Genomic DNA, 13,217 nt, shown 5'->3' on the forward strand with positions numbered 1-13,217 from the left:
CTCAAAGATTACTTAAACGCATAGAAAAAATGATTTTGCGTAAATGCGTTTTGTCTATGTGGCGCGTGGGCCAGAGAGAGAAAACGAATAGTGCGCTGACATCCTCTTAAGGGCATCGGAGCCGGTGCGTTTTTAGTAAAAAGACATGTCTTACAGGAAACCTCTCACACTCTGTAGAATAGTCGGATTTCGTTAAATTTTTTTTTATTTAAAATAGAGAACATTTTGCAGGTTGGATCATAGCCCGTTTTTCAAAAATATATTTATAGAAGCTAAAATATATGTATTTGAATAGGTAATGCCCAATATTTCATATTTTTCAAACGTATTTTTCTAGCACTATTTAAACTAAAATGAAAATTCAGGCCTCCAACGGACCTAAGAAAGTTCTCATCTTTAAAAAAAAATTATCAAAATTCGACACATCAATTAGGCTTGAGAGTTTTTCCTATGAACTCATCTTTGTTGATATAATACATCGTATAAATCCCTCATGAATTGGTATCGTAGATCAGTAGAAAAGTATTATAATTAAAGAAGTAACTAAAATATAAAATATAATTTTCAAAATTTTATAAAATTGTGGAAAATTGGAAAAACCGGCACTTAACCACTGCTTTACTGCGATATAACTTGATTCTTATAACCATATCGTTTTATTACATCGTCTGTTTTAATAAAATAATGATTATAAATTATTATTTTTTAATTTTATATTTTTATGTCTTCGTCACAGAGACCAAGTTTTTACTTTTTAATTAATAGTTTCATATATATTTATAATTCATAATAATTTACACAGAGTCAAATAGACTATTAATTTGAGTTTATCATTGTTTAATAAATACAATATATTAACATGTTTGTATTTATGATATTGTACAAAATGGGTATTGTGTATTTTAAATTATTATTTAAATCTAATAATTTTTATTTAATTTTATGGTAATAAAAGGATCAAAGAATATTTTTTATTTATCTTGTCTTCTTTACATAATTTTGTGAAAAAATTTCAATGGGTAAATTATAAATCAATTTTAATTGGTACAAATTTACTAATTTCACCGTATTTTTGGCTGATATTCATTGGCGCAACTAGACATTTGAAGTAGGGGGTGCTTAAGCTCCACATTTTTTTTGTGACTCGATGGGACCTATCCGATCTAACATCACTATTTGCCTATATGTTTTCTTTTATTAACCACTAAGACAAAACAAAAATCATAGTTCTGGGTCTACACAGGACAGAACAAATTGTTTTTAAAAACAGAAACAAAAAAAAAGTCATAGGTACTTGATGTGGACCCAGAACAAAAAGTCACTTAAAAATTAATTTTTTTGTCAATAATAAAATAATATTATATTTATTTATATGTTTTAAACATTATTTTTTAGTTGAATGTTTTCATCATCATCATTATATCCATCGTTCTGTTCATGGTTACATATTTTCTTTGCTTTTTATTCATCACTGTGAGTTTCGGTAGTCTCGTCCAAATTATTTTTTTGTGTTGATGTATTTTGTTTAATTTTGTTTTTAAAATTAAAGATTGAAAACATGACTAAAATCGATTAATTAACATCCGTAAGTCGTAATAAACATACAATTGACGATTCAATATCGATTAATATATTATATATTAGCAATAATAATATAAAAAACGCCTCTAACACACCATACGTAATACGCAAAATATTAATGTAGTGTTCTGTGTTACACACACTGTAACCTAAGACCATTTATTATAAATCTTAGTATCCTAGTAGACTGTGTTGTGTTTGTTGTGGCGTATCGGCGTATCGCCCGTATACCAAACGTCATTATGACGAGAATATTTCCGTCCCTCGAGTAATACAAGATTATATTAATATGTTAGGTACCTACGGATTAAAATATACCATACAGATATATATAGCACAGACTATTTAAAATAAGTAGGCCGATTCGGCATCCTTATTTCTACTAAATTAAAATCAACACATCCAATAGGTAATTCAAAATTATAAATAACAAAATGTTATATTTCAAAAATTACTCTTATGTTATAATTGTAATTTGATAATCTTTTTGTTTCTAATTTTTAAACGATTTTTTAGGGGGTGCTAATTTTGACCTAGGGAGTGCTAAGGACCCAAAGCACCCCCTCTAGTTGCGCCAATGTGTTTATATATTATGTATTTTCGAAAATTCTGAATGATACCATTAGGTTTTTCTTATATTTCTCTCCATTCATGTATATTAAATATGCTAATGCTTTATCTCATGATTATTTTCACTTATTGCACTCAACAGTGAGAATTGTAAAAAAATCTCGTGTAAAATAGAAAGATGGGTACTTCATCCTAGTTCCTACCTATTATCTAAAAAAGTAGACATACTTTAAAAAATGATTACTGTAGCGCCTATAGTGCTTACCATTTTTGATTGAAGCCTGCAATATACTCTAGTCCAGAGGGCAGAAGTCCTCGACCTTTTTCAATAGTGATTGCTATACGCACTTAAAATTTCAAGTTTCTAAAGTGATCGACCACAATTTGTTTTTAAAAATATTTAACAGTGTATTTTTTGTGAAGATCAATATAATCATACACATGCCTATAATATTATATACTTGCATTTAGATATATTATAATATTATTATGAATAATTATAGGCTATAGAAATCAAGTTATGTATAATTGATAAGAGGCAATTGAAAAATATCGCTGAAACATTGCAGTAAGATTAAAAGGCACAACGCGGCGGACCACCACATAAAAATTTCCCGTTGATTCAATAACTTTCATAAAACGATTTTTTTTCTTTTGGTTATAGGTCTAACCATCCGGATTGTAACGCAATAGACCGATGACGGTAGATATGATGTGAAAACATTTTATTGGGATCGACCTTTAATCGTTAAACAAATCTACTGGTCGGGACTCGGGGATCCTATAGAATTCATATGTAATATGAAACTACTATAAATGTTATACTGTCTATAAATGTTTTGGTTTTGCGGAGCGTGATTTTTCTGCGTTACGTGCGTGTGCGAGTGTGACAAAGGTATTTATTATTGTGTGACGTACACTCGTCCGCAGACAATATAAATATTGATTCTTTGTAAAAAAAAAAAACAAATGTCTCATTGTGGTTTAGCACTTTCTGTCAATTTATAATGATGGAAAAACAATTATTCTATATTAGAGTCAATTCGGCGCAATAATATTGATATTGTACAGTACGACGACGGTGAATTGTTTAGGTATAATAATACACGGATTTGATTTTGCTTTAATCGATATACTTTTGAACGTTAAAAAATTTGGTAATGTTAGACCACAGTGTTTGGCTATAAAAATATGAACATAACATCCTTCTATATTATATAGTATCATATTGTTACAATCAATTAATTGTCAATTCAATGAAACGATTAGAAAAATTTTTTTTTTTACAAATTATTCATTATCATTTTGTATTTTGTATTCAACGTAAGTACCAAGTATACCAATACCGTGTACCAATATAAGTGCCTATTATTAAAGCACTGGTTAAAATGTTTGATTTAATTTTAATATTATTTTATAGGTAGGTACTTTGAATGGCTCAAAAAATAATGTTTTATATATTATATTACAAGTTATTTCAGTGTGTTTTCAATATTTCAGTGTTAAATATTTTTTTTACTAACGTGTTCTAAGTGTTCCAAAATCCAGTCAGATATTAAACTTGAAAATTGTTCATTTGAAATAATTCATAAAATAAGTATAAACTATTTTGACGCAAAACTTAGGTGCCTAAACATATTATATACAATACATTCCACAGTAAACAACAAACAGACTACATAATATTATGAATATTCTCTGTTCATATTTCGATAAATTACATAGTTGATTATTTGTTACATAATAGATATCTTTATTTTATGTTAGAACTTCTATTGAAAACCAATTATAGTTAATTCATTAATTGTTATCTATATTATTGTAAATAAATGATACTTACGGATCCAAAGTTCAAAACAATAGTTATTAAAAATATCACCCTAATTGTTTGAATAAAAAAAGATAATATAAGTATAATAAAAAACATATATAAAAAAACATTATTAAAATGAAATTTGATATTCGATTTTTAAACTTCATTTTTAATTTAACAAACAGTTGAATAGAGTTTTTTCAGGTCATTAAAATGTTACAGACTTGTTTTACAATAAGGTCTTGTTTCAAACAATAAAGTTTCCAATTTCTTATACAAATTAGTAATTGTTTATTTTGGTTTAAGAATACAATTGTCTTATAATTATTAACTTGTTGTATTTGATCAAGCTGAAAACCTGATAAGAATTATTCATTCTAATAAACGAAAACTAAATGCTACCTATTATTTTAAAACTTTTTTTGAAGTTAAAATAAAATAAAATTTTAAATGAATAATAGATAATAATATAGATATAGTGAACTGGAGTTACGATTTTGTTGCGGTTTTAATCTAATTGGTAGGTATTGTATATGCTCATATAGAAGAAGAATAATTATATAATTAACAGTATAAATAATTAACTAGATGTAGGTCTAATAATTAATCACTGTAATAGTTGACCATACGTTTTCCTAATATGTGAAAATTAAACTACTGTCTGTACTATTTAAAAAAAAAAAAATAATAGAAATAAATTAAATCATGAAAACAAAATTTATTGTTTTAATCATTACATTTTTAATACATTTGTAATATTAATTGAAAACTCTAAGTATGAATTATCTATTAAAAAATCTAATTAAGTTACTATAATATGTGACATAAGTACATAACTAAATTTTTTAGCATGTAACTTAACGCCTATTTTTTTCACAAGTAATTTTTTTAATTTATTCTACGATGGTTAACCAAATTTAATTAGATTTTTGTTTTTCTCTTTGAAGTTCAACTTAAAAGAGTATTTTTTTTATCACATGTTCTTTAAAAAATGTGTTCCACCAATGTTTTAAAAATAATTTAGAGATAGATTTAATGATGAGAAAAAATATGTGGGATTTAATCTATACTAAAATACATTGTAATAATAATATTGTCATTTGTCAATTATTTTTTAATTCGATTTGGTATATATTAATATGCTTTTAAACGATTTTAATTAAAATAATAATTCATGAAATTTAGCATAACATTTATGACTTTACGACTTCATTGTTAAATTGTTCGTGTATACAAAGACTATAAGTAAAGTTTGCAAGAATTCTTTCCACCAGAAAAAGTATATAGGTAGGTACACAGATGAAAGACCAACCAAAATGAATGTGAACATATTCATGCGGCATGTTCGTTCCGTTCAAAAGCTAAACAACAAATTTCCATAAATCCTATGAATACAAATTCCTATCGTATTATAATATAATATATTATTAAACACCTTTTATCAGTATATCCAGGTACCTAATACTCCTTTAAAATTTTTCATTTTTATTTTTTTTATTTTATCATGACGTGGCATTTGATGGAATAGATAGAAATTATTTCGAAGGGTATAATTTTAGAATGAACTGAAATATGTTTGTGGTATACATGCATGTACGGTCTTTTGAGGCTATATAAAAATAAGTTCCCCAAGGTATATTGTATCAAGCATAGGATGTTCAACAAATGTCTATAGCCGCTGGATACACTAATACGTTTATACGATACGGACCCGGGACCGTCAATTATAGTTTCCATCATAGCGAAAACTATTTTCTACAAATTTTCGAAAAGAAAACCAGCATAAACTCTCGTTACTCTAACAAAGCGTGTCATCGTTAAAAATCGGAAAGAAAATTTCGTAGGAGTTCGCTGATCAGTGTCGAGTAAAACATAAAAACCAATTTGTAATAATCTGATTTCACAAGCTGTCTAATATAATATTATCATAAATAAATTTAAGTGTGACACTCTATAGGTATCTATAGGTAGAGACCTATAGATACCTATATCTCTGACTTTTTGAGAGATCAATATTTAATAAGTGCTTATATTATGCAAATGTATTGTTTTGTTTCTTTATTGTTTAGCTAATAAGTAGTAACTTTGTTAGTTGTTTTTTTTATTAATTACTTGCTACAGCCTACGAGTACTTAATATAATAATTATTACCAATATACATTTACGATTACTGAAGTGTTTTAAGCGTTAGAAAGAAAATAATAATCATTCATTACCTATAGCACGGAGTATTTAGTTTAGTTTGATCTTAAGATCTCTGGTAGAATTTCAAGAATCGTGGATAGAAATTATATAATATAATATTCTAAAAAAATTAGAATTTGAGCATTCATGAACAGTTTTTTGTGACTTATACTTATACAATTATATTCGCACTTCCATGACATTAGCCATTAAGTACCTACTAAATTTTGAATAGTTTTCTGTTTTTCTGCACCTATTGGTTTAATAACCAGTAAAGTAAAATAACAATAAAAAACAAAATCAAAATTAATTATTCATTTATATCATAAATAATACAAAAAAATTATTATCTTACAATAATATATTGTACGATTTTAAGAACAACATTTCCATTTTAAATTTGAACAATATAATATATACATATTAAATGTGTACAGATGAATAGGAACCTACATTTTATCATGCAACAATTGATGATAAAGATAATTTAATAATAATAAATAACTACAAGAAATCACATTGAAATATAAATTTCGCATAAAGCTGTAATAATGTTTATTCATAAGTCAATACAGACAATGAATTAATTAAGTTGTTTCTAACTTGATGATATTATTCATACAACCAAAGAGTTTATTTAGGATCGTTATAATATTATTTTAATGTTATCATATAATTATCAACACTAGAATAAGTTGATACAAGTTTAATTTATGCATGCAATAATATATTGTTTTATATATTCTATATTTTTTAAACGAAGTTTATACTGTAATTTATAAGAAATATGCCTACAACCTATTTACGGCTTTATATGTTATCACGGAGAGAGACGTGATTTTTTTAAACAATATTAAAACATGAAACGTCAACAAAATATAATTATTTATTAAGAACCACGATTTTTATAATTCTATGATATAATAGTATTATAGATGTCAGTGGTGTTAGTGCTAAGTACACAAATAAGCAATTTAGTCAGAGGTTTGTTGTTTACCTGGGTCCAGTTATGCACTCATTGCCTTTGAATATATAAAAAAATATTTTTGATCATTCCACTTTAAAGTTTTATAATATTAAGTACTTACATTAAAATAGAACTGTTAATACTTGGTTATTAAGTGAATTTGTGTAAATAAAAAGGTTATGGTGTAACTTTAACAGATAGACGATAGTTATTAATACAATTTAGTTTTAGCGATATATGTCAACATATAAAATTTAATGTTATTCTCGTAATATTTGTCAACGTTTTGTAACTAATATTTAGTCCACCACAAACTTTGTTTTCTGGGTTGAATTAATCAAGCTGTTAAATTTCATATATGTAATAATATGTAGGTAATGTATAATTTTGATCTAATAAGTAATAAATAAAAAATATAATAGATGATTTCAATGGTAAGAAACGCATATAACTGATCTATTCGTTTACAAAATACTGGATTGCATAGGTGTGCATAGGTGTGCTTTGTGTATACCTATTGTCATATTATAAGTGGTTTTTTTTTTAATCGTAGGTACCGAAAACTTATTTCATGAACGATGTTGAATTTTAGCTTTAAAAATTAATTAGCATAATCGTAATCTACTAATTATGTTATAATTATATTGGTAAGAAAAAAATAAAAATTACTAATTAACTGAAACGAGATCATGCAATATTTAAAAATTACGAATATGGTTTATATTAATAATTTTATGTCACTATCAAACATTAAATAGGTATATCTGTCTGTGTTTAATATTAACTATAATTGAAAATATAATATCATGTATTATACTATTGTCGGTATAGATATTACTTACGTGTAAATATGAATACCAACGTAATATAGGTATTATTAAGTAATAATAAGTAAAAATAAAATTGCGTTGCTAAATTAATTACCTACTTAATGTATTCATCGTCGTATCAAAAATATTATATAACTATTATAATATACTTGTGCAGCGTACGTACCTTTTATGGATAGTCGGCGGTCGAGTTTAGTGTAAAAGTAAAACAAAATGAGTGGATGAGACGTTTTATAAGCACCAAACGGGCGCGGAACCTAATAGGGGTGTCGCGCATGTTCTTCAAGCTAAACACTACCTACCGACTGAAATACGCCTTTTCAATTTGCCCCACACAACAATTGAACAATATATATTATGTAATATGTACGAACTGTGTAATTTTCTGTTATTATTTATCAATTTGCCAAACACAAATGCTGTCCACTGTATTATTGTAAAGGCATTGATACCTTTAATATTTAACTAATCCATTATTGTAAATACATTTTCCTGTATGGTCGGTTGAAAATAATTTTCAAGACAAATGTATAGGCTTGAGATATTAATAAATAATAAAATATAAATTAAATACCTTTCACGCATAGCTACATAAGTTAACAAAATTATCATAGTATCAAAAAATAGTTTTCTTATAGAAATTTTAAATTTATGGAAAACTAATAGAAATACATGGTCTTTTTAAGATTTATTAATTTTCCTAAATATTTCTAATTTTAATTCTATTTCTAATTATTTATTATTAAATATTCATATATTCAATTTAAGAGTAATATTTTTAAATTAAATATGTTGCTTAATTTTTTACTAATTTATCACCTTTTATTTGAGTCGATATTGTTCACCATTCATCGTATGTTTAATATTCTTTATAGAATATTTTGTAATCTTATGTAATTATGTGACACAAAAACAATAATTTACAATTGAGAAATACCTCATATAGTCATATACCTACTCATATAACCATTCGTGATTTGCACACTCTTCAATATTAGTAAATTATATATTATCGTAAAATAAAATTTAAAATTAATTAGTTTTTTAAACTTTAAGTATAATAGCAGGTAGTACCTAGGTACTAGGTAATCAGTTGAATTATGATTTGGCTATCACTTAAATCATAACACAATTCATCGAATCCATTGAATAACTGTTAAAATAGCCTCTCTTGTGAAAAAAAAATGTTATCCTACCATGTTCTGTCTAGCTTTTGATACACGATAAGAGCTACATTACATTACCTATTATCTACTAAACTGAAGCGTTTTGTACCTTTTAATTTAACCTATTTGTAAAATCAATCATTGAAAATAAATTTTGTTAAGCTGTATATAACTATTTACTAATAAGAAATAAAAACTCTTATCTCTATCGTCCAATCAAATCCCGAATTCATCAAAAAAATTACATTTCTAATATCTATATTATACTTAAAATGCACACAACCAACGACGACAATCCACACTTTACCCGGTACTAACCTACATTTTGCTGACGTGACGACACGATCATTTGAGCTTAAACAAAAATGCCCACCGTAAAACCACTAAAAAAAAGCAATCATACTTAAAGAAAATTTCTGCACGGGGTATTTAACTAGAAAAATGAAAATGAAAATAAATTGGGACAAATCCGTCAAAGTTATTTCACTTCCTGGGTGTAATGATGAACCCGCCTCTTCCACAAAATAATAACTAAACAATAATAATATTAAACCATCACCTTAGTATGAAATATTTGAAAAAGATTAACTCGGTCTCATCTTTCTCACCGCATATATTATATAAAACTAAATCACATCAACACAAACCTTCACCCGCTGTATACTTTATCTCAGGGGCGCCTACAAGAGGGGATGTGGGCATCAGATCCTCTATAGGCCTTTTTTTAAAAAATTTTTTAAAATAGTGTTCTTAGTGTTAGCGCGTTACAAGGAAATATAAATAAAAAAATTGTGTTTTTTAATTGTTTAATTCAGAGGTGTAATTTCAACATTTTAAAAGGTATACTAACAACTATAGGTATATAGACCAAAAAAAAGTTCAACAGACCAATATAATTATATTGTATTACCTATAATAATTATTGCACAAAAAATGTTTTCACGCTAAGCTCGAAAATTACAATTTTTATTTTTCCCATGTAATAACATAGTATATTATGAAGATAATATACTTAATAATACTAAGTTTATTCTTAAATTATTTTAACTCAAATTTAAATATATATAGACACGCTATTGTACCTAATTATATATTATCCTGAATATTTTGTTATTTGTTCTTTTAATGTGCAGGTGCCGAGGTTTAAATTTTTTTTTCTAATCCCCCCCATCCCCCCATACAAAATGTATGTATACGCCACTGCTTCATCCTGTCTTGAAAACTTAAATTAACTCAACTAACAAGATAATAATATTATCACGGAATCCGTGAGCAGACGTCCTGCAGTATAGTCGCAGGCTGCAGAATTCAAATATCTCTGTAATAAATACGCAGTTGAACTTTCATATACACAAGGTCGCTCAAGCAATTAAGTGTACTATATTATTAAGGTTTAAAATATTCCGACACTGCGTGATGATACCTACATGACAAATATATGCATCGATGCCGCGTGCCTAATGACAATAAAATTGACGATCCCTTTTTTCATTTACTGTGACAAAAACTACACTATATGAGTAAATCGACTAAATTTCCACTTCAATATTATATTCAATAAAAAGCTGTATAATAAGATACACCCACTCGTAACATGTTCTATTTTAACTGCAATTTCTGAAAACATTCTCTACCTCAAAAAAAAAAAGAAGATTTATTAGTTGTAATTAAAAAAGAAAATAATAAACTCTCTGGGTAAGTAGGTATACTGTTGATGAATGTTTAGGTTACGATGAATGGTCTCCCATCAAGCGACTAAAGTAGTTTATATTTTATTAATTAGTATTATCATTATTTATCAATGTTACTTATTATCAAGCATACAAGAATACATTTTTACTTATACATTGTAAATTTAATTTACAATTTATATTGATTATGATTTACTCGCATCCCCTATAAAAAAAAAACAAAATATTATATTTTTCCATTATATATTCAATGCTTTGCAGTCTTGGGGAGTATTAATTAATACTTGCATAGTTACACTACGTTAAAACTAAAAAGTTAAATACCTATATTATATAGTAATTTTAATTTAGGTAGGTACACGCATTATGAAGTTTATCTTGGTGAGTTTTTTTTAATTTTTCATATAATTTAAAATTCAGTGATAACAAATTTGTAAGTCCAGTTTTTTAAAAAAAATCGATCAATGTTAAATTAATTTATTTCCAATTTAAATGTTTATTGAGTTTTGCTTTTTCTGTCATGTAGAATTTACCAAAGTACTATCTAAAATTATTAGCAAGAATATAGATTAGTTCATTTTAAAATTAATCTATATTTCTATGAATATTTATTAAAGATAATCAAGCTTTTACATTTTCTAGAAAATTAAGTTTATGCTACTATTTGATCAAATTTTTTTTGTAAATTACCTGAATTTTCCACTAAAATACGTCATACATATTTTGTAAAACTACAAATAAAATGTTTGAGATTTGTTGTAATTATTAATAAGTCAATAATCCTAAACATTTTTTAGCCAGATAAAAGTTTTCAAAACCTTTCTTGTAATATTACATCTAATTTTAAATTTAACTGTCTGGAAAATTAATATTTTCTATAATTTTTTCAAAACATTACAGAATGTTTTTTAAATGAGATTAAATTATGATAATGATGAAAAATTACAAAATGTATAATTGCTGTGACTTGTTATGGGTTATATTGTAGTTATTTTAACACTCGTATTTACGAATATTACATTATTTGTGTCCTTTTTTTTTTAATCTTTTTTTTTGTTTTATCTATATAATTGCACTTTTGTGTAAAAATAGTATGTGGTCTTAAAGTTTTTTACAGCCTTCTAACGATTGGAAATTTGACACAGAGTCGGGACTTTTTGTACCGTCATTATTTCCGTTATTTGTATACTTTTTATGAATACTTAAAATTTGGATAATGACATAAATTCTACAGTAAACTGAGATCTGCTCAGAGTCATAGAGTGAAAGCGATGATTAATCATTTGGTACTTAAGTTTATAATAATACATCAACACTACAGGTACTATACCGAGGAAAACGAAGTGAGAGAAATATTCAGCACCATGTCTCTGGATCCTGTCCGCACATTTTTAACAGCGTGTTTATTATAAATTTAATTTATACTCATAAATCTTAATAATTATTCCAAATACAACTTAATATAGTTATTCCTAAATGTATTGTATTGGGAGAAAAAGTAAATTAATAAAATTACAATATTTAAATTATAAATTTAATTATCACTAATTGATTTCAAAAATATGACCGTAAGTTCAATATCAAATTTAAAAAAAAATCAAGTACATTTAATGTAGGTACAACATTTTTTCTTAAAGAACATTTAAGTTTTAACTGACAATTTATTTATGAAATCAACACTATGATATGTCATGTAAGCCAGAGATTAATGATAAAATTAAAAATAATAATACACGCATTAATCGTGCCTATAAATCAAGTTATATTATATCTATAAGATATATATTTGTATTAAATTTTTTATTTTTTTTTCGTGCTATATAGCCATATAGGTGTATTTATATATATATTTAATATGCAAAAAGAATACTTAGTAACTGCACGTCTGCACTGATGTGTACGTTTTTATATTTAATTTTAAAGCTCTGATACATCATCAGATTCATAGAACAATACTGGGTGACCTATATTTCAAAAATCAAGTCCCCATAAAAAAAATCAGTCGTCTAGATATATTTACTGAACACGATAATGAATATTATATGAGTAACCTCGTATTAAAATTTTAAGGCTTAATTCCCTAAACTACAAATTCTATTAAAATAAATCTAAAAATCCCTTCTATACGGTCTATAAGCCTTTCACGGATTACTTAAAAGTCAATTTCACATTTATCACTCTAGCTTCTGTTCTTTTACTGTTGGATTCTCATTCTACGTTCTAGATGTATTTAGTTCCCTTTTACAAGTACCTACCTAACCTACCTATTTAATTTTGAGTCTTTTTTCGTAGGTGTTGTCATTTCCATTTGGAAGAAGCCTTCCTATCGTCTATTAATAATATTCTTTTTAAACAATATTTTTTTAATAGAACTTGATATCTTGCTGTTGGTCTATAAATGGGAATCTTTTTCAT

The 13,217-nt window shown here is 26.1% G+C and overlaps 1 protein-coding gene across 1 annotated transcript in view; it reads right to left on the reverse strand.

Annotated features, from left to right (window-relative positions):
- The window catches only part of LOC100571992 (allatostatin C), a 21,020-nt gene extending 12,785 nt beyond the window's left edge, over window positions 1-8,235 (reverse strand). The window contains exon 1 of the mRNA XM_003243978.4: window positions 8,112-8,235. The gene's annotated coding sequence lies outside the window, so the exon portion shown is untranslated. The remainder of the gene's footprint in view (window positions 1-8,111) is intronic.
- Window positions 8,236-13,217: the final 4,982 nt, after the last annotated feature.

Source organism: Acyrthosiphon pisum, chromosome A2, assembly GCF_005508785.2.
Source record: "Acyrthosiphon pisum isolate AL4f chromosome A2, pea_aphid_22Mar2018_4r6ur, whole genome shotgun sequence".
NCBI lineage: Eukaryota > Metazoa > Arthropoda > Insecta > Hemiptera > Aphididae > Acyrthosiphon > Acyrthosiphon pisum.